This window comes from Lampetra planeri, chromosome 24, assembly GCF_965212315.1.
Source record: "Lampetra planeri chromosome 24, kcLamPlan1.2.h2, whole genome shotgun sequence".
In the NCBI taxonomy this organism is placed as follows: Eukaryota; Metazoa; Chordata; class Hyperoartia; order Petromyzontiformes; family Petromyzontidae; genus Lampetra; species Lampetra planeri.
In genome coordinates, this window is record NC_136130.1 from 2,406,201 (window position 1) to 2,430,631 (window position 24,431).

Below are 24,431 nucleotides of genomic sequence, written 5' to 3' on the forward strand. Positions count from 1 at the left end.
GTGCGCTGCGCGAGTTGCTCATTGAATTCTCTGATGTATTCAGTAAACATAAGTATGACATTGGGTGCACGGATTTGTTGCACCATCACATTGAAACGGGCGATGCGGCGCCGGTCAGGCTAAATCCCTTCCGACTGAGTCCCGTGGAGAAGGAACATGTTCAGTCGGCTGTTAACGATATGCTAGAAGCCGATATTATTTCACCCTCCTCTAGCCCGTGGGGAGCGCCTATTGTGCTGGTTAAGAAGCAGGACGGGTCCCTGCGATTCTGCGTTGATTTCCGTCGCCTGAATAAGATCTCTGTGGCTGACGCGTATCCGCTCCCCAGGATGGATGAGTCCCTCGATGCATTGTCTGGTGCGCGATATTTTTCGACTCTTGATTTGTTATCGGGGTTTTGGCAGTTGCCGCTCGACGAAGAGTCGAAACCTAAGACAGCATTTCGGACTCCAGGGGGGCTGTTCCAGTTTAACCGGTTACCCATGGGACTTCACTCCTCTCCAGCGACGTTTCAGCGACTTATGGAGCTGGTTTTGTCGGGCTTGCAGTGGGATACATGCTTGATTTATATGGACGATGTCATTGTTTTCAGTAAAACGTTTGAGGAACACCTCCGGCGATTGAGAGGGGTGTTCTTGCGAATGCGATCGGCTAAGTTGAAATTTAAACCGGCCAAATGTCACCTCCTTCGTAGGTCCGTTAGATACTTGGGTCACATTGTCGATTCTTCGGGGATCTCCACCGATCCCGCGAAGACGGATTGTGTCGGTTCATGGCCGACACCTACGTCCGTTTCCGACGTGCGTAGTTTCATCGGGTTTGCTTCTTATTATCGGCGGTTCGTTGAGCACTTCGCCACTATTGCAAAACCCTTGCACGCTCTAACGGCGAAAGGAGTGAAGTTCAAATGGGGACCGGAGGAGGAGGCCGCGTTTCGCTCCCTCCGGGACGCCTTGGTGGGTGCCCCACCCTTGTGTTATCCCGATTTTGCCAGTCCCTTTTTGCTGGACACGGATGCTAGCAACACGGGCATTGGGGGGGTGCTATCCCAAGTCGTTGGGGGTGTCGAAAGAGTTGTCGCCTACGGTAGTAGGGTGTTGTCTCCGGCGGAGCAGCGCTACTGTGTCACCCGTCGCGAGCTGCTTGCCATTGTTTTTTTTGTGCAGCAGTTTAGGCCATATCTGTATGGTCGTCACTTTACAGTCCGAACGGACCACGCGGCGCTACAGTATTCATTGAGGGTCGCCCAGCCCTCGGGCCAGTTGTCGCGTTGGTTGGAAGTCCTCCAGGACTATCAGTTTACGACTACGTACCGTAAGGGGTTGCGACACACGAATGCCGATTGCTTGTCGCGGTTGTTGCCTTGTGATGAATGCGCGTGTTTGTCGGGATCGGCGCGCTGTAAACCGACGCTTGCGGGGGAGATAGGGGCACTGGCTGCGACAGCGGGCGCACCGAGTGGGGATGATTCCACTGCCTCTCAGGGTCGGGACTCGCTGCTCTCGCTGTCGCTCAGCGAATGGGGCCGCCTCCAGATGGCGGACAGCTCGCTGCTAGCATTGCGCCGCAAGGTTGGGGGTCCCGAGGGGGACCAGGAGCGTACCGGCTCCTATGTACTTGAGCGGGGCGTGTTATTGAAATGGGACAGTTTGTCCCGGCGGAACGCACTCGTGGTGCCTTCCGCTGTGAGGGGGAGGGTTGTCTTGGCGGCACACGAACGCCTCTTGCACTTGGGAGTTAACAAGACGCTTGCCCTGCTTCAGCGTGACTATTACTGGCCGGGAATGGGAAGTGATGTGGTGCATATTCTGAAGGGGTGCGTTGAGTGCGCCAGGCGTAAACCACCGGCCGTGGCAGCTAATCCACCGCTGCAATCTATTCAGGTCTCGCGTACCAACGAGCTCGTGGCACTCGATATTTTGGGGCCCTTCCCAGTCACGCCGAGAGGGAATAAATATTTGTTAGTGGGGGTCGAATACTTTACCCGATGGCCTATGGCGTGGCCTCTCGCTAACCAGTCGGCAGCGGCTGTGACGGATGCCTTCGTCCAGGGCTATGTCCTGGACAAGGGGGCTCCCGAACGCCTGCTGACCGACCAAGGTAAAAATTTTTCGAGTAAATTGTTGCAAGAGGTGTGCGATCTGTTGGGTACCAAGAAGGTGCGTACCTCCCCGTACCACCCGCAGACTGACGGGATGGTGGAGAGACTCCACAAAACCTTGACTTCCATGCTGTGCCAGCAGGTGTGCGAGGCACATGTAGATTGGGACCTGCAGGTCCCGGGAGTCCTTGCCGCGTATAGAATGGCCCCCCATGCAGCTACGGGGTTTTCCCCATTCTATTTGATGTACGGTCGGGAAGCTGACCCGCCAATAGAAACGCAACTTGGCCTGTCCGCTCCACGAACTAATTCTAATTTGGCAGAACATATTAAGTTTAATATTCATAAGCTGACAGAGGCGAGGGAGGCCGCACGGCTTAATTCGCGGGCTCGCCAAATTGCTAATGAACGGTTGCGGGCACGGAAGGTGTCCATGCACGAATGGAAACCAGGTGACAGGGCCTGGCTGCATTGCCCTCAGGCACCCTTGGCTACGTCGCCTAAATTGTTGAGACCGTGGAGGGGACCCGTGGAGGTCGTGCGCGTTGCACGGCCCCAGTGCGTTCAGATAAAGTGGGGAAAGCGCCGGTGGTACGTTCACCCCTCCCGACTGAAACCGTTCTCGCCTCCATATGGCCTCCCCTTGTGTCGTGATGGCCGGGCGTGTGACGTGACCGGCGACCCAGAGGGGGAAATGTCTCTGCCTGATCCACACGTATTGTCGCCTGATCTGCTCCCAGGTGTCTCGGAACTGACAGCTGCCGATCACCGGCGGCCGGATCTCCGCGGCGGGGCCGGCCCTTTCAGGCCCGTTCCGCGCCGTCTGGAGCGGCCGGAACCGCCGGACGGTCGTCAGTGTCCCGCCCCATACGATGGACCAGCCAGACGGACTCGCGCCAGGTCGTGCTACTTTGCATGACCTGCCTCGTGAGGAGTCGGGGCAGCTGGAGCGCCTCGTCACTGCGTGTAGTCGCAGGGACGTGGGGCGCGTTCGTTTCGTATTTGCTCGTATCGTGTTATTGTTGACTTTTCGCGTTCATTGTCAATCTGTACATAGTTATTCTTGTTGTTGTTGTTGTTGTGTTATGTTACGGGGCACACTCGGGGGGTTATGGGGTTTTTTTTTTATTGGTTGTCGTTTTATCGTCGTGGTTGGTTGTTGTTAGCAGCCGGGCCGGCTGCGAGCTATGTGGGAGGGGGTGATGTAGTGGTGATACGCGCTGGGTGTATATGTCGTGTGCCAGCGCGTATGTACGGGTGTGTGTGTGGTGACGCGCGCTGACGGGGAGGAGCAGGCGTCAGTGCGCGGGTGGGGGTAGTGCTGCTGATTGGCTGTGTGCCGGTGACGCGCCTAGAGGGAGTGATCGGGTAGCAGCGCGGTGTGATTGGTCGGAGAGTGGAAACACGCGCTGAGCGGAACCGGATCGTGGGGATAGCGCGTGGGGATTGGGTAACGGAGGAGCGGTGCCGACGTTGAGGTCCGCATCCGCTCCGTCTCCCGGGAAGAAGGGGTATATAAGGTGATGCACAGAGGAGCAAGGGGCAGAAGTGGAACCATCTAAGAATGAAGACGAAGGTGTAGAGATAGAGCCCGGAGAGGAGAGAAATGGAGAGTAGAAGAGAGTAAGGTATAGTGTGTAGCCAGCGAGATAGAAAGGTCTACACGAGCTGAGTAATGTATAGTGTGTAGCCAGCGAGATAGAAAGGTCTACACGAGCTGAGTAATGTATAGTGTGTAGCCAGCGAGATAGAACGGTCTACACGAGCTGAGTAATGTATAGTGTGTAGCCAGCGAGATAGAACGGTCTACACGAGCTGAGTAATGTATAGTGTGTAGCCAGCGAGATAGAACGGTCTGCACGAGCCGAGTATGCATACGGTGTAGCCAGCGAGAGAGAACGGTCTGCACGAGCCGAGTATGCATACGGTGTAGCCAGCGAGAGAGAACGGTCTGCACGAGCCGAGTATGCATACGGTGTAGCCAGCGAGAGAGAACGGTCTGCACGAGCCGAGTATGCATACGGTGTAGCCAGCGAGAGAGAGGCAAAGTCTACACGAGGCGAGAGAGGAGAGTGTAGCAGAGGCGCAGAGTCTACACGAGGCGAGAGAGGAGTGTAGCCGAGGCGCGGAGTCTACACGAGGCACAGAGAGCCGGCAGCACAGAATCCTGAGTCAAGAGAAGTGCGGTGTGAAGAAGAGAGGCCACGCGTTGTATTGTTACAAGTCAAGATTTAATAAAAGAAGTGTGTTCCCGTCAAGGAGTTTCCTGCCGTCATTTTCCAATACTTCACAAGTATTCGTATTTATGCGCTATGTCGACAGAAAGGTCGCTTGTTGGTCTAGGGGTATGGTTCTCACTTTGGATGCAAGAAGTTCCCGATTCCAAGCCTGGTAGGTTTATTTTTCTGGGATGAGTAGAAAATCATAATGTCAATACTCGAGGACTCCTCCGACCTGAATTTTATTCATCTCAACAGAGTATTAGAGTGTGTGGTGAGTAAAGTTAGAAATGTCCTTAAATATTGGTTCCCATATCATTGTTTTTGTTATAGAAAAGTCATATTGCTGTTCGTACAAGTCAATAGCCATGCATTTTTAACCAACATCTTGTATTAAGAACATTGTCAAAACTTATTTGTGCCAAAAATGCTCATTATCTCTCAGCAAAGTTACATCTCATGAGATAATCGAAGTGTTGATTGAACCTCATTTTCAAACATTATTCACTGTTTGAAGATGAGTAGCTCGTTGGTCTAGGGGTATGATTCTCGCTTCGGGTGCGACAGGTCCCGGGTTCAAATCCCGGACGAGCCCAAGCACCATTTTCTTGGGGATTCGTCGACAAAGACCAAGTCAATTTTGAACTGGCCCTGGCTTTTAACTTCACAACTTTTGGTGTACAGCATGCTGAGGTATGGCCAATCAATGCTATCAATGACATAGCGTCGGGACTCCTTCGTTCATCAATAAATTAGCAATTTCCTTTATATCATGATAATAACTTGACACCAATGATGATATCATGATTAAAATCAAAATTGGTGTAAAATAAGCAATTCAAGAAATCTCGTCATTGAAAGGGTTTGTGCCTGACTCAATCTGGGCAAATTCTTGACTCATAGTCCTATTCTCTGTCAGTTTACTATTCAAAAGTAATGCTTTTTAATGAAGCCTCGTATACAAGTATTCGTATTTATGCGCTATGTGGACACAAAGGTTGCTTGTTGGTCTCGGGGTATGGTTTTCGCTTCGGATGCAAGAAGTTCAGAATTCCCAGCCCGGTAGTTTTACTTTTCTGGGATGAGTAGACAATTATAAGGACCATACACGAGGACTCCTGCGAACTGAGTTGTATTAATCTCAACAGAGTATTAGAGTGTGGTGAGTAAAGTTAGAAATGTCCTTAAATATTGGTTCCCATATCATTGTTTTTGTTATAGCAAAGTCATATTGCTTTTCGTACAAGTCTATAACCATGCATTTTCAAACCAACATCTTGGATTAAGAACAATTTCAAAACTTATTTGTGCCAAAAATGCTCATTATCTCTCAGCAAAGTTACATCTCATGAGATAATCGAAATGTTGATTGAACCTCATTTTCATACATTATTCACTGCTTGAGGATGAGTGGCTCGTTGGTCTAGGGGTATGATTCTCGCTTTGGGTGCGAGAGGTCCCGGGTTCAAATCCCGGACGAGCCCAAGCACCGTTTTCTTGGGGATTGGTAAATTTTGAACTGGCCTTAGCTTTTATCTTCACAACTTTTGCTGCACAGCATGCTGAGGTATGGTCAATCAATGCCATAAATGACATAGCAAAGGGACTCCTTTGTTCATCCATGAATTAGCAATTGCCTTTATATCATGATAATAACTTGATACCAATGAGGAAATCATGATTAAAATAAAAATTGGTGTAAAATAAGCAATTCACGAAATAGCATCATTGAAATGGTTTTTAGCCTGACTAAATCTGGGCAAATTCTTGACTCATTGTCCTATTCTTCGTCAGTTTAACATGCAAAAGTCATGCTATTTACATGAATCCTCGTATACAAGTACTCGTATTTATGCGCTATGTCGACAGAAAGGTCGCTTGTTGGTCTAGGGGTATGGTTCTCACTTTGGATGCAAGAAGTTCCCGATTCCAAGCCCGGTAGGTTTATTTTTCTGGGATGAGTAGACAATCATAATGAGAATACACGAGGACTCCTCCGACCGGAGTTTTATTCATCTCAACAGAGTATTAGAGTGTGTGGTGAGTAAAGTTAGAAATGTCCTTAAATATTGGTTCCCATATCATTGTTTTTGTTATAGAAAAGTTATATTGCTGTTCGTACAAATCAATAGCCATGCATTTTTAACCAACATCTTGTTTTAAGAAGATTGTCAAAACTTATTTGTGCCAAAAATGCTCATTATCTCTCAGCAAAGTTACATCTCATGAGATAATCGAAGTGTTGATTGAACCTCATTTTCAAACATTATTCACTGTTTGAAGATGAGTGGCTCGTTGGTCTAGGGGTATGATTCTCGCTTAGGGTGCGAGAGGTCCCGGGTTCAAATCCCGGACGAGCCCAAGCACCATTTTCTTGGGGATTCGTCGACAAAGACCAAGTCAATTTTGAACTGGCCCTGGCTTTTAACTTCATAACTTTTGGTGTACAGCATGCTGAGGTATGGCCAAACAATGCTATCAATGACATAGCGTCGGGACTCCTTCGTTCATCAATAAATTAGCAATTTCCTTTATATCATGATAATAACTTGACACCAATGATGATATCATGATTAAAATCAAAATTGGTGTAAAATAAGCAATTCAAGAAATCTCGTCATTGAAAGGGTTTGTGCCTGACTCAATCTGGGCAAATTCTTGACTCATTGTCCGATTCTCTGTCAGTTTACTATTCAAAAGTAATGCTTTTTAATGAAGCCTCGTATACAAGTGAAGTATTGGAAAATGACGGCAGGAAACTCCTTGACGGGAACACACTTCTTTTATTAAATCTTGACTTGTAACAATACAACGCGTGGCCTCTCTTCTTCACAATGCGCTTCTCTTGACTCTGGATTCTGTGCTGCCGGCTCTCTGTGCCTCGTGTAGACTCCGCGCCTCGGCTACACTCCTCTCTCGCCTCGTGTAGACTCTGCGCCTCTGCTACACTCTCCACTCGCCTCGTGTAGACTTTGCATCTCTCTCTCTGGCTACACCGTATGCATACTCGGCTCGTGTAGACCTTCCTCTCTCGCTGGCTACACCGTATGCATACTCGGCTCGTGTAGACCGTTCTCTCTCGCTGGCTACACACTATACATTACTCAGCTCGTGTAGACCGTTCTCTCTCGCTGGCTACACACTATACATTACTCAGCTCGTGTAGACCGTTCTCTCTCGCTGGCTACACACTATACATTACTCAGCTCGTGTAGACCGTTCTCTCTCGCTGGCTACACACTATACATTACTCAGCTCGTGTAGACCGTTCTCTCTCGCTGGCTACACACTATACATTACTCAGCTCGTGTAGACCGTTCTCTCTCTCTATTACTCTCCATTACTCTCCATTACTCTCCTCTCCGGGCTCTATCTCTGCACCTTCGTCTTCATTCTTAGATGGTTCCACTTCTGCCCCTGCTCCTCTGTGCATCACCTTATATACCCCTTCTTCCCGGGAGACGGAGCGGATGCGGACCTCAACGTCGGCACCGCTCCTCAGTTACCCAATCCCCACGCGCTATCCCTACGATCCGGTTCCGCTCAGCGCGTGTTTCCACTCCCCGACCAATCACACCGCGCTGCTACCCGATCACTCCCTCTGGGCGCGTCACCGGCACACAGCCAATCAGCAGCACTACCCCCACCCGCGCACTGACGCCTGCTCCTCCCCGTCAGCGCGCGTCACCACACACACACCCGTACATACGCGCTGGCACACGACATATACACCCAGCGCGTATCACCACTACATCACCCCCTCCCACATAGCTCGCAGCCGGCCCGGCTGCTAACAACAACCAACCGCGACGATAAAACGACAACCAACAAAAAAAAACCCCGTAACCCCCCGAGTGTGCCCCGTAACATAACACAACAACAACAACAACAAGAATAACTATGTACAGATTGACAATGAACCCGAAAAGTCAACAATAACACGATACGAGCAAATTCGAACCGAACGCGCCCCACGTCCCTGCGACTACACGCAGTGACGAGGCGCTCCAACTGCCCCGACTCCTCACGAGGCAGGTCATGCAAAGTAGCACGACCTGGCGCGAGTCCGTCTGGCTGGTCCATCGTATGGGGCGGGACACTGACGACCGTCCGGCGGTTCCGGCTGCTCCAGACGGCGCGGAACGGGCCTGAAAGGGCCGGCCCCGCCGCGGAGATCCGGCCGCCGGTGATCGGCAGCTGTCAGTTCCGAGACACCTGGGAGCAGATCAGGCGAAAATACGTGTGGATCAGGCAGAGACATTTCCCCCTCTGGGTCGCCGGTCACGTCACACGCCCGGCCATCACGACACAAGGGGAGGCCATATGGAGGCGAGAACGGTTTCAGTCGGGAGGGGTGAACGTACCACCGGCGCTTTCCCCACTTTATCTGAACGCACTGGGGCCGTGCAACGCGCACGACCTCCACGGGTCCCCTCCACGGTCTCAACAATTTAGGCGACGTAGCCAAGGGTGCCTGAGGGCAATGCAGCCAGGCCCTGTCACCTGGTTTCCATTCGTGTATGGACACCTTCCGTGCCCGCAACCGTTCATTAGCAATTTGGCGAGCCCGCGAATTAAGCCGCGCGGCCTCCCTCGCCTCTGTCAGCTTGTGAATATTAAACTTAATATGTTCTGCCAAATTAGAATTAGTTCGTGGAGCGGACAGGCCAAGTTGCGTTTCCATTGGCGGGTCAGCTTCCCGACCGTACATCAAATAGAATGGGGAAAACCCCGTAGCTGCATGGGGGGCCATTCTATACGCGGCAAGGACTCCCGGGACCTGCAGGTCCCAATCTACATGTGCCTCGCACACCTGCTGGCACAGCATGGAAGTCAAGGTTTTGTGGAGTCTCTCCACCATCCCGTCAGTCTGCGGGTGGTACGGGGAGGTACGCACCTTCTTGGTACCCAACAGATCGCACACCTCTTGCAACAATTTACTCGAAAATTTTTTACCTTGGTCGGTCAGCAGGCGTTCGGGAGCCCCCTTGTCCAGGACATAGCCCTGGACGAAGGCATCCGTCACAGCCGCTGCCGACTGGTTAGCGAGAGGCCACGCCATAGGCCATCGGGTAAAGTATTCGACCCCCACTAACAAATATTTATTCCCTCTCGGCGTGACTGGGAAGGGCCCCAAAATATCGAGTGCAACGAGCTCGTTGGTACGCGAGACCTGAATAGATTGCAGCGGTGGATTAGCTGCCACGGCCGGTGGTTTACGCCTGGCGCACTCAACGCACCCCTTCAGAATATGCACCACATCACTTCCCATTCCCGGCCAGTAATAGTCACGCTGAAGCAGGGCAAGCGTCTTGTTAACTCCCAAGTGCAAGAGGCGTTCGTGTGCCGCCAAGACAACCCTCCCCCTCACAGCGGAAGGCACCACGAGTGCGTTCCGCCGGGACAAACTGTCCCATTTCAATAACACGCCCCGCTCAAGTACATAGGAGCCGGTACGCTCCTGGTCCCCCTCGGGACCCCCAACCTTGCGGCACAATGCTAGCAGCGAGCTGTCCGCCATCTGGAGGCGGCCCCATTCGCTGAGCGACAGCGAGAGCAGCGAGTCCCGACCCTGAGAGGCAGTGGAATCATCCCCGATCGGTGCGCCCGCTGTCGCAGCCAGTGCCCCCATCTCCCCCGCAAGCGTCGGTTTACAGCGCGCCGATCCCGATAAACACGCGCATTCATCACAAGGCAACAACCGCGACAAGCAATCGGCATTCGTGTGTCGCAACCCCTTACGGTACGTAGTCGTAAACTGATAGTCCTGGAGGACTTCCAACCAACGCGACAACTGGCCCGAGGGCTGGGCGACCCTCAATGAATACTGTAGCGCCGCGTGGTCCGTTCGGACTGTAAAGTGACGACCATAAAGATATGGCCTAAACTGCTGCACAAAAAAAACAATGGCAAGCAGCTCGCGACGGGTGACACAGTAGCGTTGCTCCGCCGGAGACAACACCCTACTACCGTAGGCGACAACTCTTTCGACACCCCCAACGACTTGGGATAGCACCCCCCCAATGCCCGTGTTGCTAGCATCCGTGTCCAGCAAAAAGGGACTGGCAAAATCGGGATAACACAAGGGTGGGGCACCCACCAAGGCGTCCCGGAGGGAGCGAAACGCGGCCTCCTCCTCCGGTCCCCATTTGAACTTCACTCCCTTCGCCGTTAGAGCGTGCAAGGGTTTTGCAATAGTGGCGAAGTGCTCAACGAACCGCCGATAATAAGAAGCAAACCCGATGAAACTACGCACGTCGGAAACGGACGTAGGTGTCGGCCACGAACCGACACAATCCGTCTTCGCGGGATCGGTGGAGATCCCCGAAGAATCGACAATGTGACCCAAGTATCTAACGGACCTACGAAGGAGGTGACATTTGGCCGGTTTAAATTTCAACTTAGCCGATCGCATTCGCAAGAACACCCCTCTCAATCGCCGGAGGTGTTCCTCAAACGTTTTACTGAAAACAATGACATCGTCCATATAAATCAAGCATGTATCCCACTGCAAGCCCGACAAAACCAACTCCATAAGTCGCTGAAACGTCGCTGGAGAGGAGTGAAGTCCCATGGGTAACCGGTTAAACTGGAACAGCCCCCCTGGAGTCCGAAATGCTGTCTTAGGTTTCGACTCTTCGTCGAGCGGCAACTGCCAAAACCCCGATAACAAATCAAGAGTCGAAAAATATCGCGCACCAGACAATGCATCGAGGGACTCATCCATCCTGGGGAGCGGATACGCGTCAGCCACAGAGATCTTATTCAGGCGACGGAAATCAACGCAGAATCGCAGGGACCCGTCCTGCTTCTTAACCAGCACAATAGGCGCTCCCCACGGGCTAGAGGAGGGCGAAATAATATCGGCTTCTAGCATATCGTTAACAGCCGACTGAACATGTTCCTTCTCCACGGGACTCAGTCGGAAGGGATTTAGCCTGACCGGCGCCGCATCGCCCGTTTCAATGTGATGGTGCAACAAATCCGTGCACCCAATGTCATACTAATGTTTACTGAATACATCAGAGAATTCAATGAGCAACTCGCGCAGCGCACCCAACTGCGCCGCCGACAAATCGTCCGAGGCGGCACATAACGAATGGACCCACTCAAGGTCTTCCCTTGGCTCAACGTTCCGCGCGGGGCTCGAGCCCACCTGCGCAACCAACCCATCATCCCCAGGGACCTGCGCCGCGTGAGCCAGCACGGTGCCCTGCGGAATGACAGCTGGTCGCGACCCCGCGTTCAAAACCATCACAAACGGATCCCTGTCAGCCCGCACCAAAGTGTGAGCCACCGATAAATCAAGACCCCCGACAGCCTTGTTAGAAGGACCCAAAAGCATACTCTGTCCCGAAGCCTCCCTCACCCATGGTTTCCGCAACCGGAGGGGAATCAACATCTGTGAACCCGGGGGCACTTGCACTGTCTGCGTCGCCACCGCTTGTATCGTAGCGCACGCCGTCCGAATGTCAGTAGGGCCCGTCAAAAATGAAATCCGGCGACCCGATGGCAGTTCAATGCATCGTTGATCGATAAGAATTTTAATGGGCATTTTAGCCAAAAAGTCAGTGCCCAAAAGACACGGAACTGCCAAAGAAGACGAAACGAAAACGGGTCCCGACAATTTGATATCTCCAATGCAAATGGACGCCCTAACCTGACCGATAATGCCCAACGATCCCCCATTAGCGGCGTAAAATGGCACATCCACTGGAAGCAGCGGACGACATTGGACCGGAAGAATATTATAAATGAGGTCCGATATAATAGTTGCCGATGCCCCCGTGTCCACTAACACCCTAATCTCAACCCCATCAATAGATCCCGTAACAACGGACGAACCCGCCGAAGCAGCCACAATTCTATGCCCCAATTCCGCCCATTCAATGTCTCCCTGGTCCCGGCCGAACCCCCCTCGCCGAACCGAATCCCCGAACCTTAACCGGCCCTCCTCCGCCGCAACGCGGCGTCCCATGTGTGCCGAATAAACAGGCCGAGCGTGTGAGGTGCCGCGACTTGCCGGGGATTGTAGAGATGACTTGGGCTCTCGGTCGTCGTCCAGCCGAGCTCCCATGGCGCGCTGCCGCGGAGCGCGGCACCCGGACGCCACGTGGCCCCGGAGGCCGCAGTTATAGCACGTGACGAGGGTCGGAGTAGATCTTGGTTGCTCCGACTTTCGGCCCGATCGCAGAGGCGACCGGGCCCCCGGCCTCCAGTCCCCTGGTCGTCCCGTGGCGAACGCCTCCTCTCGTGGGCTGACGACTTGGGGTTCGGCGACCACCAAACCCGGGGCTGCGACGACAGCAGCAGCGTTGCAACCAACGCCTTGCTTCCGTTGCAGGGCCTCGTGCGCTTGAATACTCGTGGCGACTCTCAAAGAAGAAATATCAATCTCGTCAGCTGTGTTGATAGGGACCCCCAGGTCCTGCGCCAACTTGAGCAGCTGCTCCAAAACCATCGCGTCTTGGCCCTCCTCGTCCATCCGAGGGAACGCAGCATCAGCAAGAGCCAGCAACGCCGTGCGATAGGCCAGCGCGGTCTCCGTGGCCGCTTTCCGTCTTGCGTAGAACTGATGGCGGCACGTAGAGGGAGGCCCGTAGACCCTGGCCAACAAACCCAGCGCATCCTTCAGCGTGGAGCGGTCCGACTTCCGTGCAGCCCTGAAGGCCGCGAGCGCATCGTCGTCCAGCATGGCGGGCAATGCCCGCAGCGCCGTAGCATCGGACCACGCTGACATCTCTTGATGCGCCAAAAACCTTCGCTGAAATTGGCCCCAGTCTCCGCCTTCCGCCTTGAAGGCTGACAACGTGGGCAGGCGCTGCTGAAAAATGAAGTCATCCGCCTCGTGGTTCCTCTCCGCCTGTCCGTCGGTGTCTAAGATGGCGGCTCCAGCAGCAGACGTAAGATGGCGGACCCCCTCGCGCGCTGATGACGTCGATGCGCGCGCTTGGGAACCCACCACCACGTGGCGCTCGCCGTTCCCGCCAAAAGTAGGCCCAGGCGCAATGGCGGGAATCCCCCATTCGTTTTGGCGGGAATCTGCGGGGCGACCTTGTAAAATGTCCCCCACCGTCCCCGCTCCTCCCGACGAGCTGATCTCCGCCAAGATGGACGCGGCGGCGAGCAGCAGCTCCGCCAGTCGGGAGTGCGCCTCACGAAGCCCGGCGTCTGTCCCCGGTCGCTCGGCCGGCGCCGTCGACGGACCCTGCAGCGTGGGCAAGTCCTCTTCCTCACCCCCCGCCACCAGCGGCCCCGAGTCGTCCAGGTCTTCCTCGCGGTCAATCCCGTGGGTCCTACGGGTCTTCCTCGTCTCCATACTTGGAAGCCCGTTTCACTTCTGACGCCAGATGAAGTATTGGAAAATGACGGCAGGAAACTCCTTGACGGGAACACACTTCTTTTATTAAATCTTGACTTGTAACAATACAACGCGTGGCCTCTCTTCTTCACAATGCGCTTCTCTTGACTCTGGATTCTGTGCTGCCGGCTCTCTGTGCCTCGTGTAGACTCCGCGCCTCGGCTACACTCCTCTCTCGCCTCGTGTAGACTCTGCGCCTCTGCTACACTCTCCACTCGCCTCGTGTAGACTTTGCATCTCTCTCTCTGGCTACACCGTATGCATACTCGGCTCGTGTAGACCTTCCTCTCTCGCTGGCTACACCGTATGCATACTCGGCTCGTGTAGACCGTTCTCTCTCGCTGGCTACACACTATACATTACTCAGCTCGTGTAGACCGTTCTCTCTCGCTGGCTACACACTATACATTACTCAGCTCGTGTAGACCGTTCTCTCTCGCTGGCTACACACTATACATTACTCAGCTCGTGTAGACCGTTCTCTCTCGCTGGCTACACACTATACATTACTCAGCTCGTGTAGACCGTTCTCTCTCGCTGGCTACACACTATACATTACTCAGCTCGTGTAGACCGTTCTCTCTCTCTCTCTCTATTACTCTCCATTACTCTCCATTACTCTTCTCTCCGGGCTCTATCTCTGCACCTTCGTCTTCATTCTTAGATGGTTCCACTTCTGCCCCTGCTCCTCTGTGCATCACCTTATATACCCCTTCTTCCCGGGAGATGGAGCGGATGCGGACCTCAACGTCGGCACCGCTCCTCAGTTACCCAATCCCCACGCGCTATCCCTACGATCCGGTTCCGCTCAGCGCGTGTTTCCACTCCCCGACCAATCACACCGCGCTGCTACCCGATCACTCCCTCTGGGCGCGTCACCGGCACACAGCCAATCAGCAGCACTACCCCCACCCGCGCACTGACGCCTGCTCCTCCCCGTCAGCGCGCGTCACCACACACACACCCGTACATACGCGCTGGCACACGACATATACACCCAGCGCGTATCACCACTACACAAGTATTCGTATTTATGCGCTATGTGGACACAAAGGTTGCTTGTTGGTCTCGGGGTATGGTTTTCGCTTTGGATGCAAGAAGTTCAGAATTCCCAGCCGGGTAGTTTTACTTTTCTGGGATGAGTAGACAATTATAAGGACAATACACGAGGACTCCTGCGACCTGAGTTGTATTAATCTCAATAGAGTGTTAGAGTGTGTGGTTAGTAAAGTTAGAAATGTCCTTAAATATTGGTTCCCATATCATTGTTTTTGTTATAGCAAAGTCATATTGCTTTTCGTTCAAGTCAATAGCCATGCATTTTTAACCAACATCTTGTATTAAGAACATTGTCAAAACTTATTTGTGCTATAAATGCTCATTATCTCTCAGCAAAGTTACATCTCATGAGATAATCGAAGTGTTGATTGAACCTCATTTTCAAACATTATTCACTGTTTGAAGATGAGTGGCTCGTTGGTCTAGGGGTATGATTCTCGCTTTGGGTGTGAGAGGTCCCGGGTTCAAATCCCGGTCGAGCCCAAGCACCATGTTCTTGGGGATTGGTAAATTTTGAACTGGCCTTGGCTTTTATCTTCACCACTTTTGCTACACAGCATGCTGAGGTATGGTCAATCAATGCCATAAATGACATAGCAAAGGGACTCCTTCGTTCATCCATGAATTAGCAATTGCCTTTATATCATGATAATAACTTGACACCAATGAGGAAATCATGATTTAAATAAAAATTGGTGTAAAATAAGCCATGCACGAAATCGCATCATTGAAATGGTTTATAGCCTGACTAAATCTGGGCAAATTCTTGACTCATTGTCCTATTCTTCGTCAGTTTAATATGCAAAAGTCATGCTTTTTACATGAATCCTCGTATACAAGTACTCGTATTTACGCGCTATGTCGACAGAAAGGTCGCTTGTTGGTCTAGGGGTATGGTTCTCACTTTGGATGCAAGAAGTTCCCGATTCCAAGCCCGGTAGGTTTATTTTTCTGGGATGAGTAGACAATCATAAGGACAATACACGAGGACTCCTCTGACCTGAGTTGTATTCATCTCAACAGAGTATTAGAGTGTGTGGTGAGTAAAGTTAGACATGTCCTTAAATATTGGTTCCCATATCATTGTTTTTGTTATAGAAAAGTCATATTGCTGTTCGTACAAGTCAATAGCCATGCATTTTTAACCAACATCTTGTATTAAGAACATTGTCAAAACTTATTTGTGCCAAAAATTCTCATTATCTCTCAGCAAAGTTACATCTCATGAGATAATCGAAGTGTTGATTGAACCTCATTTTCAAACATTATTCACTGTTTGAAGATGAGTGGCTCGTTGGTCTAGGGCAGGGGTCGGCAACCAAAATAACAAGAAGAGCCATTTCTTTCCAATTCGGTACAAAATTCAGTATTTCAAGAGCCGCAATGCATCTGAGTACATACTGTACATACGTACATATCGTCAAGAAGCAGCCCGTAAAGAGCCGCATGCGGCTCCAGAGCCGTAGGTTGCCGACCCCTGGTCTAGTGGTATGATTCTCGCTTCGGGTGCGAGAGTTCCCGGGTTCAAATCCCGGACGCGCCCAAGCACCATTTTCTTGGGGATTCGTCGACAAAGAACAAGTCAATTTTGAACAGGCCCTGGCTTTTAACTTCACAACTTTTGCTGTACAGCATGCTGAGGTATGGCCAATCAATGCTATCAATGACATAGCGTCGGGACTCCTTCGTTCATCAATAAATTAGCAATTTCATTTATATCATGATAATAACTTGACACCAATGATGATATCATGATTAAAATCAAAATTGGTGTAAAATAAGCAATTCAAGAAATCTCGTCATTGAAAGGGTTTGTGCCTGACTCAATCTGGGCAAATTCTTGACTCATTGTCCTATTCTCCGTCAGTTTACTATTCAAAAGTCATGCTTTTTAATGAAGCCTCGTATACAAGTATTCATATTCATGCGTCATGTGGACGCAAAGGTTGCTTGTTGGTCTAGGGGTATGGTTCTCGCTTTGGATGCAAGAAGTTCCGAATTCCAAGCCCGGTAGTTTTATTTTTCTGGGATGAGTAGACAATTATAAGGACAATACACGAGGGCTCCTGCGACCTGAGTTGTATTCATCTCAATAGAGTGTTAGAGTGTGTGGTGAGTAAAGTTAGAAATGTCCTTAAATATTGGTTCCCATATCATTGTTTTTGTTATATAAAATTTATATTGCTGTTCGTACAAGTCAATAGCCATGCATTTTTAACCAACATCTTGTATTAAGAACATTGTCAAAACTTATATGTGCCAAAAATGTTCATTATCTCTCAGCAAAGTTACATCTCATGAGATAATCGAAATGTTGATTGAACCTCATTTTCAAACATTATTCACTGGTTGAAGATGAGTGGCTCGTTGGTCTAGGGGTATGATTCTCGCTTCGGGTGCGAGAGGTCCCGGGTTCAAATCCTGGACGAGCCCAAGCACCATTTTCTTGGGGATTCGTCGACAAAGACCAAGTCAATTTTGAACTGGCCCTTGCTTTTATCTTCACAACTTTTGCTGTACAGCAAGCTGAGGTATGGCCAATCAATGCTATCAATGACATAGCGTCAGGACTCCTTTGTTCATCAATAAATTAGCAATTTACTTTATATCATGATACTAACTTGACACCAATGATGATATCATGATTAAAATCAAAATTGGTGTAAAATAAGCAATTCACGAAATCGCATCATTGAAATGGTTTTTAGCCTGACTAAATCTGGGCAAATTCTTGACTCATTGTCCTATTCTCCGTCAGTTTACTATGCAAAAGTCATGCTTTTTACATGAATCCTTGTATACAAGTACTCGTATTAATGCGCTATGTCGATAGAAAGGTCGCTTGTTGGTCAAGGGGTATGGTTTTCGCTTTGGATGCAAGAAGTTCCCGATTCCAAGCCCGGTAGTTTTACTTTTCTGGGATGTGATAGACAATTATGAGGACAATACACGAGGACTCCTGCGACCTGAGTTGTATTCATCTCAATAGAGTGTTAGAGTGTGTGGTGAGTAAAGTTAGAAATGTCCTTAAATATTGGTTCCCAAATCATTGTTTTTGTTATAGAAAAGTCATATTGCTGTTCGTACAAGTCAATAGCTATGCATTTTTAACCAACATCTTGTATTAAGAACATTGTCAAAACTTATTTGTGCCAAAAATGCTCATTATCTCTCAGCAAAGTTTTATCTCATGAGATAATCGAAGTGTTGATTGAACCTCATTTTCATACATTATTCACTGTTTGAAGATGAGTGGCTCGTTGGTCTAGGGGTCTGATTCTAGCTTATGGTGCGAGATGTCCCGGGTTCATATCCCGGACGAGCCCAAGCACCATTTTCTTGGAAATTGGTCATTTTTGAACTGGCCCTGGCTTTTATCTTCACAACTTTTGCTGCACAGCATGCTGAGGTATGGTCAATCAATGCTATAAATGACATAGCGAAGGGACTCCTTCGTTCATCCATGAATTAGCAAATGCCTTTATATCATGATAATAACTTGACACCAATGAGGAAATCATGATTAAAATCAAAATTGGTGTAAAATAAGCAATTCACGAAATCGCATCATTGAAATGTTTTAGCCTGACTAAATCTGGGCAAATTCTTGACTCATTGTCCTATTCTCCGTCAGTTTACTATGCAAAAGTCATGCTTTTTACATGAATCCTCGTATACAAGTGCTCGAATTTACGCGCTATGTCGACAGAAAGGTCGCTTGTTGGTCTAGGGGTATGGTTTTCGCTTTGGATGCAAGAAGTTCCCGATTCCAAGCCCGGCAGGTTTATTTATCTGGGATGAGTAGACAATCATAAGAACAATACACGAAGAGTCCTCCGACCTGAGTTTTATTCATCTCAAGGGAGTATTAGAGTGTGTGGTGAGTAAAGTTAGAAATGTCCTTAAATATTGGATCCCATATCATTGTTTTTGTTATAGAAAAGTCATATTGCTGTTCGTACAAGTCTATAGCCATGCATTTTCAACCAACATCTTGTATTAAGAACATTGTCAAAACTTATTTGTGCCAAAAATGCTCATGATCTTTCAGCAAAGTTACATCTCATGAGATAATCGAAGTGTTGATTGAACCTCATTTTCAAACATTATTCACTGGTTGAAGATGAGTGGCTCGTTGGTCTAGGGGTATGATTCTCGCTTAGGGTGCGAGAGGTCCCGGGTTCAAATCCCGGACGAGCCCAAGCACCATTTTCTTGGGGATTGGTCGACAAAAACCCAAGTCAATTTTGAACTATCCCTGGCTTTTATCTTCACAACTTTTGCTGCACAGCATGCTGAGGTATGGTCAATCAATGCTATAAATGACATAGCGAAGGGACTCCTTCGTTCATCCATGAAATAGAAATTGCCTTTATATCAGGATAATAACTTGACACCAATGAGGAAATCATGATTAAAATAAAAATTGGTGTAAAATAAGCAATTCACGAAATCGCATCATTGAAATGGTTTTTAGCCTGACTAAATCTGGGCAAATTCTTGACTCATTGTCCTATTCTCCGTCAGTTTACTATGCAAAAGTCATGCTTTTTACATGAATCCTCGTATACAAGTACTCGTGTAGTGGTGATACGCGCTGGGTGTATACGTCGTGTGCCAGCGCGTATGTACGGGTGTGTGTGTGGTGACGCGCGCTGACGGGGAGGAGCAGGCGTCAGTGCGCGGGTGGGGGTAGTCCTGCTGATTGGCTGTGTGCCGGTGACGCGCTGAGAGGGAGTGATCGGGTGGCAGCGCGGTGTGATTGGTCGGGGAGTGGAAACACGCGCTGGGCGAAAACGGATCGTGGAGATAGCGCGTGGTGATTGGGTAACTGAGGAGCGGTGCCGACGTTGAGGTCCGCATCCGCTCCGTCTCCCGGGAGGAAGAGATATATAAGGTGATGCACAGAGGAGTAGGAGGCAGAAGTGGAACCATCTAAGAATGAAGACGAAGGTGCAGAGATAGAGCCCGGAGAGGAGAGTAATGGAGAGTAGAGGAGAGTAAGGTATAAGTGTGTAGCCAGAGAGAGAGAACGGTCTACACGAGCTGAGTAATGTATAGTGTGTAGCCAGAGAGAGAGAACGGTCTACACGAGCTGAGTAATGTATAGTGTGTAGCCAGAGAGAGAGAACGGTCTACACGAGCTGAGTAATGTATAGTGTGTAGCCAGAGAGAGAGAAAGGTCTACACGAGCCGAGTATGCATACGGTGTAGCCAGAGAGAGAGAAAGGTCTACACGAGCCGAGTATGCATACGGTGTAGCCAGAGAGAGATGCAAAGTCTACACGAGGCGAGTGGAGAGTGTAGCAGAGGCGCAGAGTCTACACGAGGCGAGAGAAGAGTGTAGCCGAGGCGCGGAGTCTACACGAGGCACAGAGAGCCAGCAGCACAGAATCTAAGAGAGTCAAGAGAAGCGTAGGGCGGAGAGAAGAGGTCACGAGTTGTACCGTTGTATGGTGACCGCATTGTGAAGAAGAGAGGCCAAGCGTTGTATCGTTACAAGTCAAGATTTAATAAAAGAAGTGTGTTCCCGTCAAGGAGTTTCCTGCCGTCATTTTCCAATATTTCATCTGGCGTCAGAAGTGAAACGGGCTTCCAAGCATGGAGACAAGGAAGACCCGTAGGACCCACGGGATTGACCGCGAGGAAAACCTGGACGACTCGGGGCCGCTGGTGGCGGGGGGTGAGGAGGAGGACTTGCCCACGCTACAGGATCCGTCGACGGCGCCGGCCGAGCGACCGGGGACCGACGCCGGGCTTCGTGAGGCGCACTCCCGACTGGCGGAGCTGCTGCTCGCCGCCGCGTCCATCTTGGCGGAGATCAGCTCGTCGGGAGGAGCGGGGACGGTGGGGGACATTTTACAAGGTCGCCCCGCAGATTCCCGCCAAAACGAATGGGGGATTCCCGCCATTGCGCCTGGGCCTACTTTTGGCGGGAACGGCGAGCGCCACGTGGTGGTGGGTTTCCAAGCGCGCGCATCGACGTCATCAGCGCGCGAGGGGGTCCGCCATTTTACGTCTGCTGCTGGAGCCGCCATCTTAGACACCGACGGACAGGCGGAGAGGAACCACGAGGCGGATGACTTCATTTTTCAGCAGCGTCTGCCCACGTTGTCAGCCTTCAAGGCGGAAGGCGGTGACTGGGGCCAATTTCAGCGAAGATTTTTGGCGCATCAAGAGATGTCAGCGTGGTCCGATGCTACGGCGCTGCGGGCGTTGCCCGCCATGCTGGACGACGATACGCTCGCGGCCTTCAGGGCTGCACGGAAGTCGGACCGCTCCACGCTGAAGGATGCGCTGGGTTTGCTGGCCAGGGTCTACGGACCTCCCTCGGCGTGCCGCCATCATTTCTACGCAAGACGGAAAGCGGCCACGGAGACCGCGCTGGCCTATCGCACGGCGTTGCTGGCTCTTGCTGATGCTGCGTTCCCTCGGATGGACGAGGAGGGCCAAGACGCGATGGTTTTGGAGCAGCTGCTTAAGTTGGCGCAGGACCTGGGGGTCCCTATCAACACAGCTGACGAGATTGATATTTCTTCTTTGAGAGTCGCCACGAGTATTCAAGCGCACGAGGCCCTACAACGGAAACAAGGCGTTGGTTGCAACGCTGCTGTCGTCGCAGCCCCGGGTTCGGTGGTCACCGAACCCCAAGTCGTCAGCCCACGAGAGGAGGCGTTCGCCACGGGACGACCAGGGGACTGGAGGCCGGGGGCCCGGTCGCCTCTGCGATCGGGCCGAAAGTCGGAGCAACCAAGATCTACTCCGACCCTCGTCACGTGCTATAACTGCGGCCTCCGGGGCCACGTGGCGTCCGGGTGCCTCGCTCCGCGTCAGCGCGCCATGGGAGCTCGGCTGGACGACGACCGAGAGCCCAAGTCATCTCTACAATCCCCGGCAAGTCGCGGCACCTCACACGCTCGGCCTGTTTATTCGGCACACATGGGACGCCGCGTTGCGGCGGAGGAGGGCCGGTTAAGGTTCGGGGATTCGGTTCGGCGAGGGGGGTTCGGCCGGGACCAGGGAGACATTGAATGGGCGGAATTGGGGCATAGAATTGTGGCTGCTTCGGCGGGTTCGTCCGTTGTTACGGGATCTATTGATGGGGTTGAGATTAGAGTGTTAGTGGACACGGGGGCATCGGCAACTATCATATCGGACCTCATTTATAATATTCTTCCAGTCCAATGCCGTCCGCTGCTTCCAGTGGATGTGCCATTTTACGCCGCTAATGGGGGATCGTTGGGCATTATCGGTCAGGTTAGGGCGTCCATTTGCATTGGAGATATCAAATTGTCGGGACCCGTTTTCGTTTCGTCTTCTTTGGCAGTTCCGTGTCTTTTGGGCACCGATTTTTTGGCTAAAATGCCTATCAAAATTCTTATTGATCAACGATGCATTGAACTGCCATCGGGTCGCCGGATTTCATTTTTGACGGGCCCTACTGACATTCGGACGGCGTGCGCCACGATACAAGCGGTGGCGACGCAGACCGTGCAAGTGCCCCCGGGTTCACAGATGTTGATTCCCCTCCGGTTGCGGAAACCATGGGTGAGGGAGGCTTCGGGACAAAGTATGCTTTTGGGTCCTTCTAACAAGGCTGTCGGGGGTCTTGATTTATCGGTGGCTCACACTTTGGTGCGGGCTGACAGGGATCCGTTTGTGATGGTTTTGAACGCGGGGGCGCGACCAGCTGTCATTCCGCAGGGCACCGTGCTGGCTCACGCGGCGCGGGTCCCTGTGGATGATGGGTTGGTTGCGCAGGTGGGCTCGAGCCCCGCGCGGGACGTTGAGCCAAGGGAAGACCTTGAGTGGGTCCATTCGCTATGCGCCGCCTCGGACGATTTGTCGGCGGCGCAGTTGGGTGCGCTGCGCGATTTGCTCATTGAATTCTCTGATGTGTTCAGTAAACATAAGTATGACATTGGGTGCACGGATTTGTTGCACCATCACATTGAAACGGGCGATGCGGCGCCGGTCAAGCTAAATCCCTTCCGACTGAGTCCCGTGGAGAAGGAACACGTTCAGTCGGCTGTTAACGAAATGCTAGAAGCCGATATTATTTCGCCCTCCTCTAGCCCATGGGGAGCCCTTATTGTGCTGGTTAAGAAGCAGGACGGGTCCCTGCGATTCTGCGTTGATTTCCGTCGCCTGAATAAGATCTCTGTGGCTGACGCGTATCCGCTCCCCAGGATGGATGAGTCCCTCGATGCATTGTCTGGTGCGCGATATTTTTCGACTCTTGATTTGTTATCGGGGTTTTGGCAGTTGCCGCTCGACGAAGAGTCGAAACCTAAGACAGCATTTCGGACTCCAGGGGGGCTGTTCCAGTTTAACCGGTTACCCATGGGACTTCACTCCTCTCCAGCGACGTTTCAGCGACTTATGGAGTTGGTTTTGTCGGGCTTGCAGTGGGATACATGCTTTATTTATATGGACGATGTCATTGTTTTCAGTAAAACGTTTGAAGAACACCTGCAGCGATTGAGAGGGGTGTTCTTGCGAATGCGATCGGCTAAGTTGAAATTTAAACCGGCCAAATGTCACCTCCTTCGTAGGTCGGTTAGATACTTGGGTCACATTGTCGATTCTTCGGGGATCTCCACCGATCCCGCGAAGACGGATTGTGTCGGTTCGTGGCCGACACCTACGTCCGTTTCCGACGTGCGTAGTTTCATCGGGTTTGCTTCTTATTATCGGCGGTTCGTTGAGCACTTCGCCACTATTGCAAAACCCTTGCACGCTCTAACGGCGAAAGGAGTGAAGTTCAAATGGGGACCGGAGGAGGAGGCCGCGTTTCGCTCCCTCCGGGACGCCTTGGTGGGTGCCCCACCCTTGTGTTATCCCGATTTTGCGAGTCCCTTTTTGCTGGACACGGATGCTAGCAACACGGGCATTGGGGGGGTGCTATCCCAAGTCGTTGGGGGTGTCGAAAGAGTTGTCGCCTACGGTAGTAGGGTGTTGTCTCCGGCGGAGCAGCGCTACTGCGTAACCCGTCGCGAGCTGCTTGCCATTGTCTTTTTTGTGCAGCAGTTTAGGCCATATCTCTATGGTCGTCACTTTACGGTCCGAACGGACCACGCGGCGCTACAGTATTCATTGAGGGTCGCCCAACCCTCGGGCCAGTTGTCGCGTTGGTTGGAAGTCCTCCAGGACTATCAGTTTACGACTACGTACCGTAAGGGGTTGCGACACACAAATGCCGATTGCTTGTCGCGGTTGTTGCCTTGTGATGAATGCGCGTGTTTGTCGGGATCGGCGCGCTGTAAACCGACGCTTGCGGGGGAGATGGGGGCACTGGCTGCGACAGCGGGCGCACCGATCGTGGATGATTCCACTGCCTCTCAGGGTCGGGACTCGCTGCTCTCGTTGTCGCTCAGCGAATGGGGCCGTCTCCAGATGGCGGACAGCTCGCTGCTAGCATTGCGCCGCAAGGTTGGGGGTCCCGAGGGGGACCAGGAGCGTACCGGCTCCTATGTGCTTGAGCAGGGCATGTTATTGAGATGGGACAGTTTGTCCCGGCGGAACGCACTCGTGGTGCCTTCCGCTGTGAGGGGGAGGGTTGTCTTGGCGGCACACGAACGCCTCTTGCACTTGGGAGTTAACAAGACGCTTGCCCTGCTTCAGCGTGACTATTACTGGCCGGGAATGGGAAGTGATGTGGTAAATATTCTGAAGGGGTGCGTTGAGTGCG

The 24,431-nt window shown here is 51.6% G+C and overlaps 5 non-coding genes across 5 annotated transcripts; all 5 read left to right on the plus strand.

The window, feature by feature from the left end:
- The first annotated feature begins 5,732 nt into the window (after window positions 1–5,732).
- Window positions 5,733–5,804, plus strand: TRNAP-UGG (transfer RNA proline (anticodon UGG)). Its single transcript has one exon. It is a non-coding gene; the product is annotated as a tRNA-Pro (tRNA).
- Window positions 5,805–6,609: 805 nt separating this feature from the next.
- On the plus strand, window positions 6,610–6,681 carry TRNAP-AGG (transfer RNA proline (anticodon AGG)). Its single transcript has one exon. It is a non-coding gene; the product is annotated as a tRNA-Pro (tRNA).
- Window positions 6,682–15,151: 8,470 nt separating this feature from the next.
- Window positions 15,152–15,223, plus strand: TRNAP-UGG (transfer RNA proline (anticodon UGG)). Its single transcript has one exon. It is a non-coding gene; the product is annotated as a tRNA-Pro (tRNA).
- Window positions 15,224–17,101: 1,878 nt separating this feature from the next.
- TRNAP-CGG (transfer RNA proline (anticodon CGG)) lies at window positions 17,102–17,173 on the plus strand. Its single transcript has one exon. It is a non-coding gene; the product is annotated as a tRNA-Pro (tRNA).
- Window positions 17,174–18,869: 1,696 nt separating this feature from the next.
- TRNAP-AGG (transfer RNA proline (anticodon AGG)) lies at window positions 18,870–18,941 on the plus strand. Its single transcript has one exon. It is a non-coding gene; the product is annotated as a tRNA-Pro (tRNA).
- The last annotated feature ends 5,490 nt before the right edge of the window (window positions 18,942–24,431 follow it).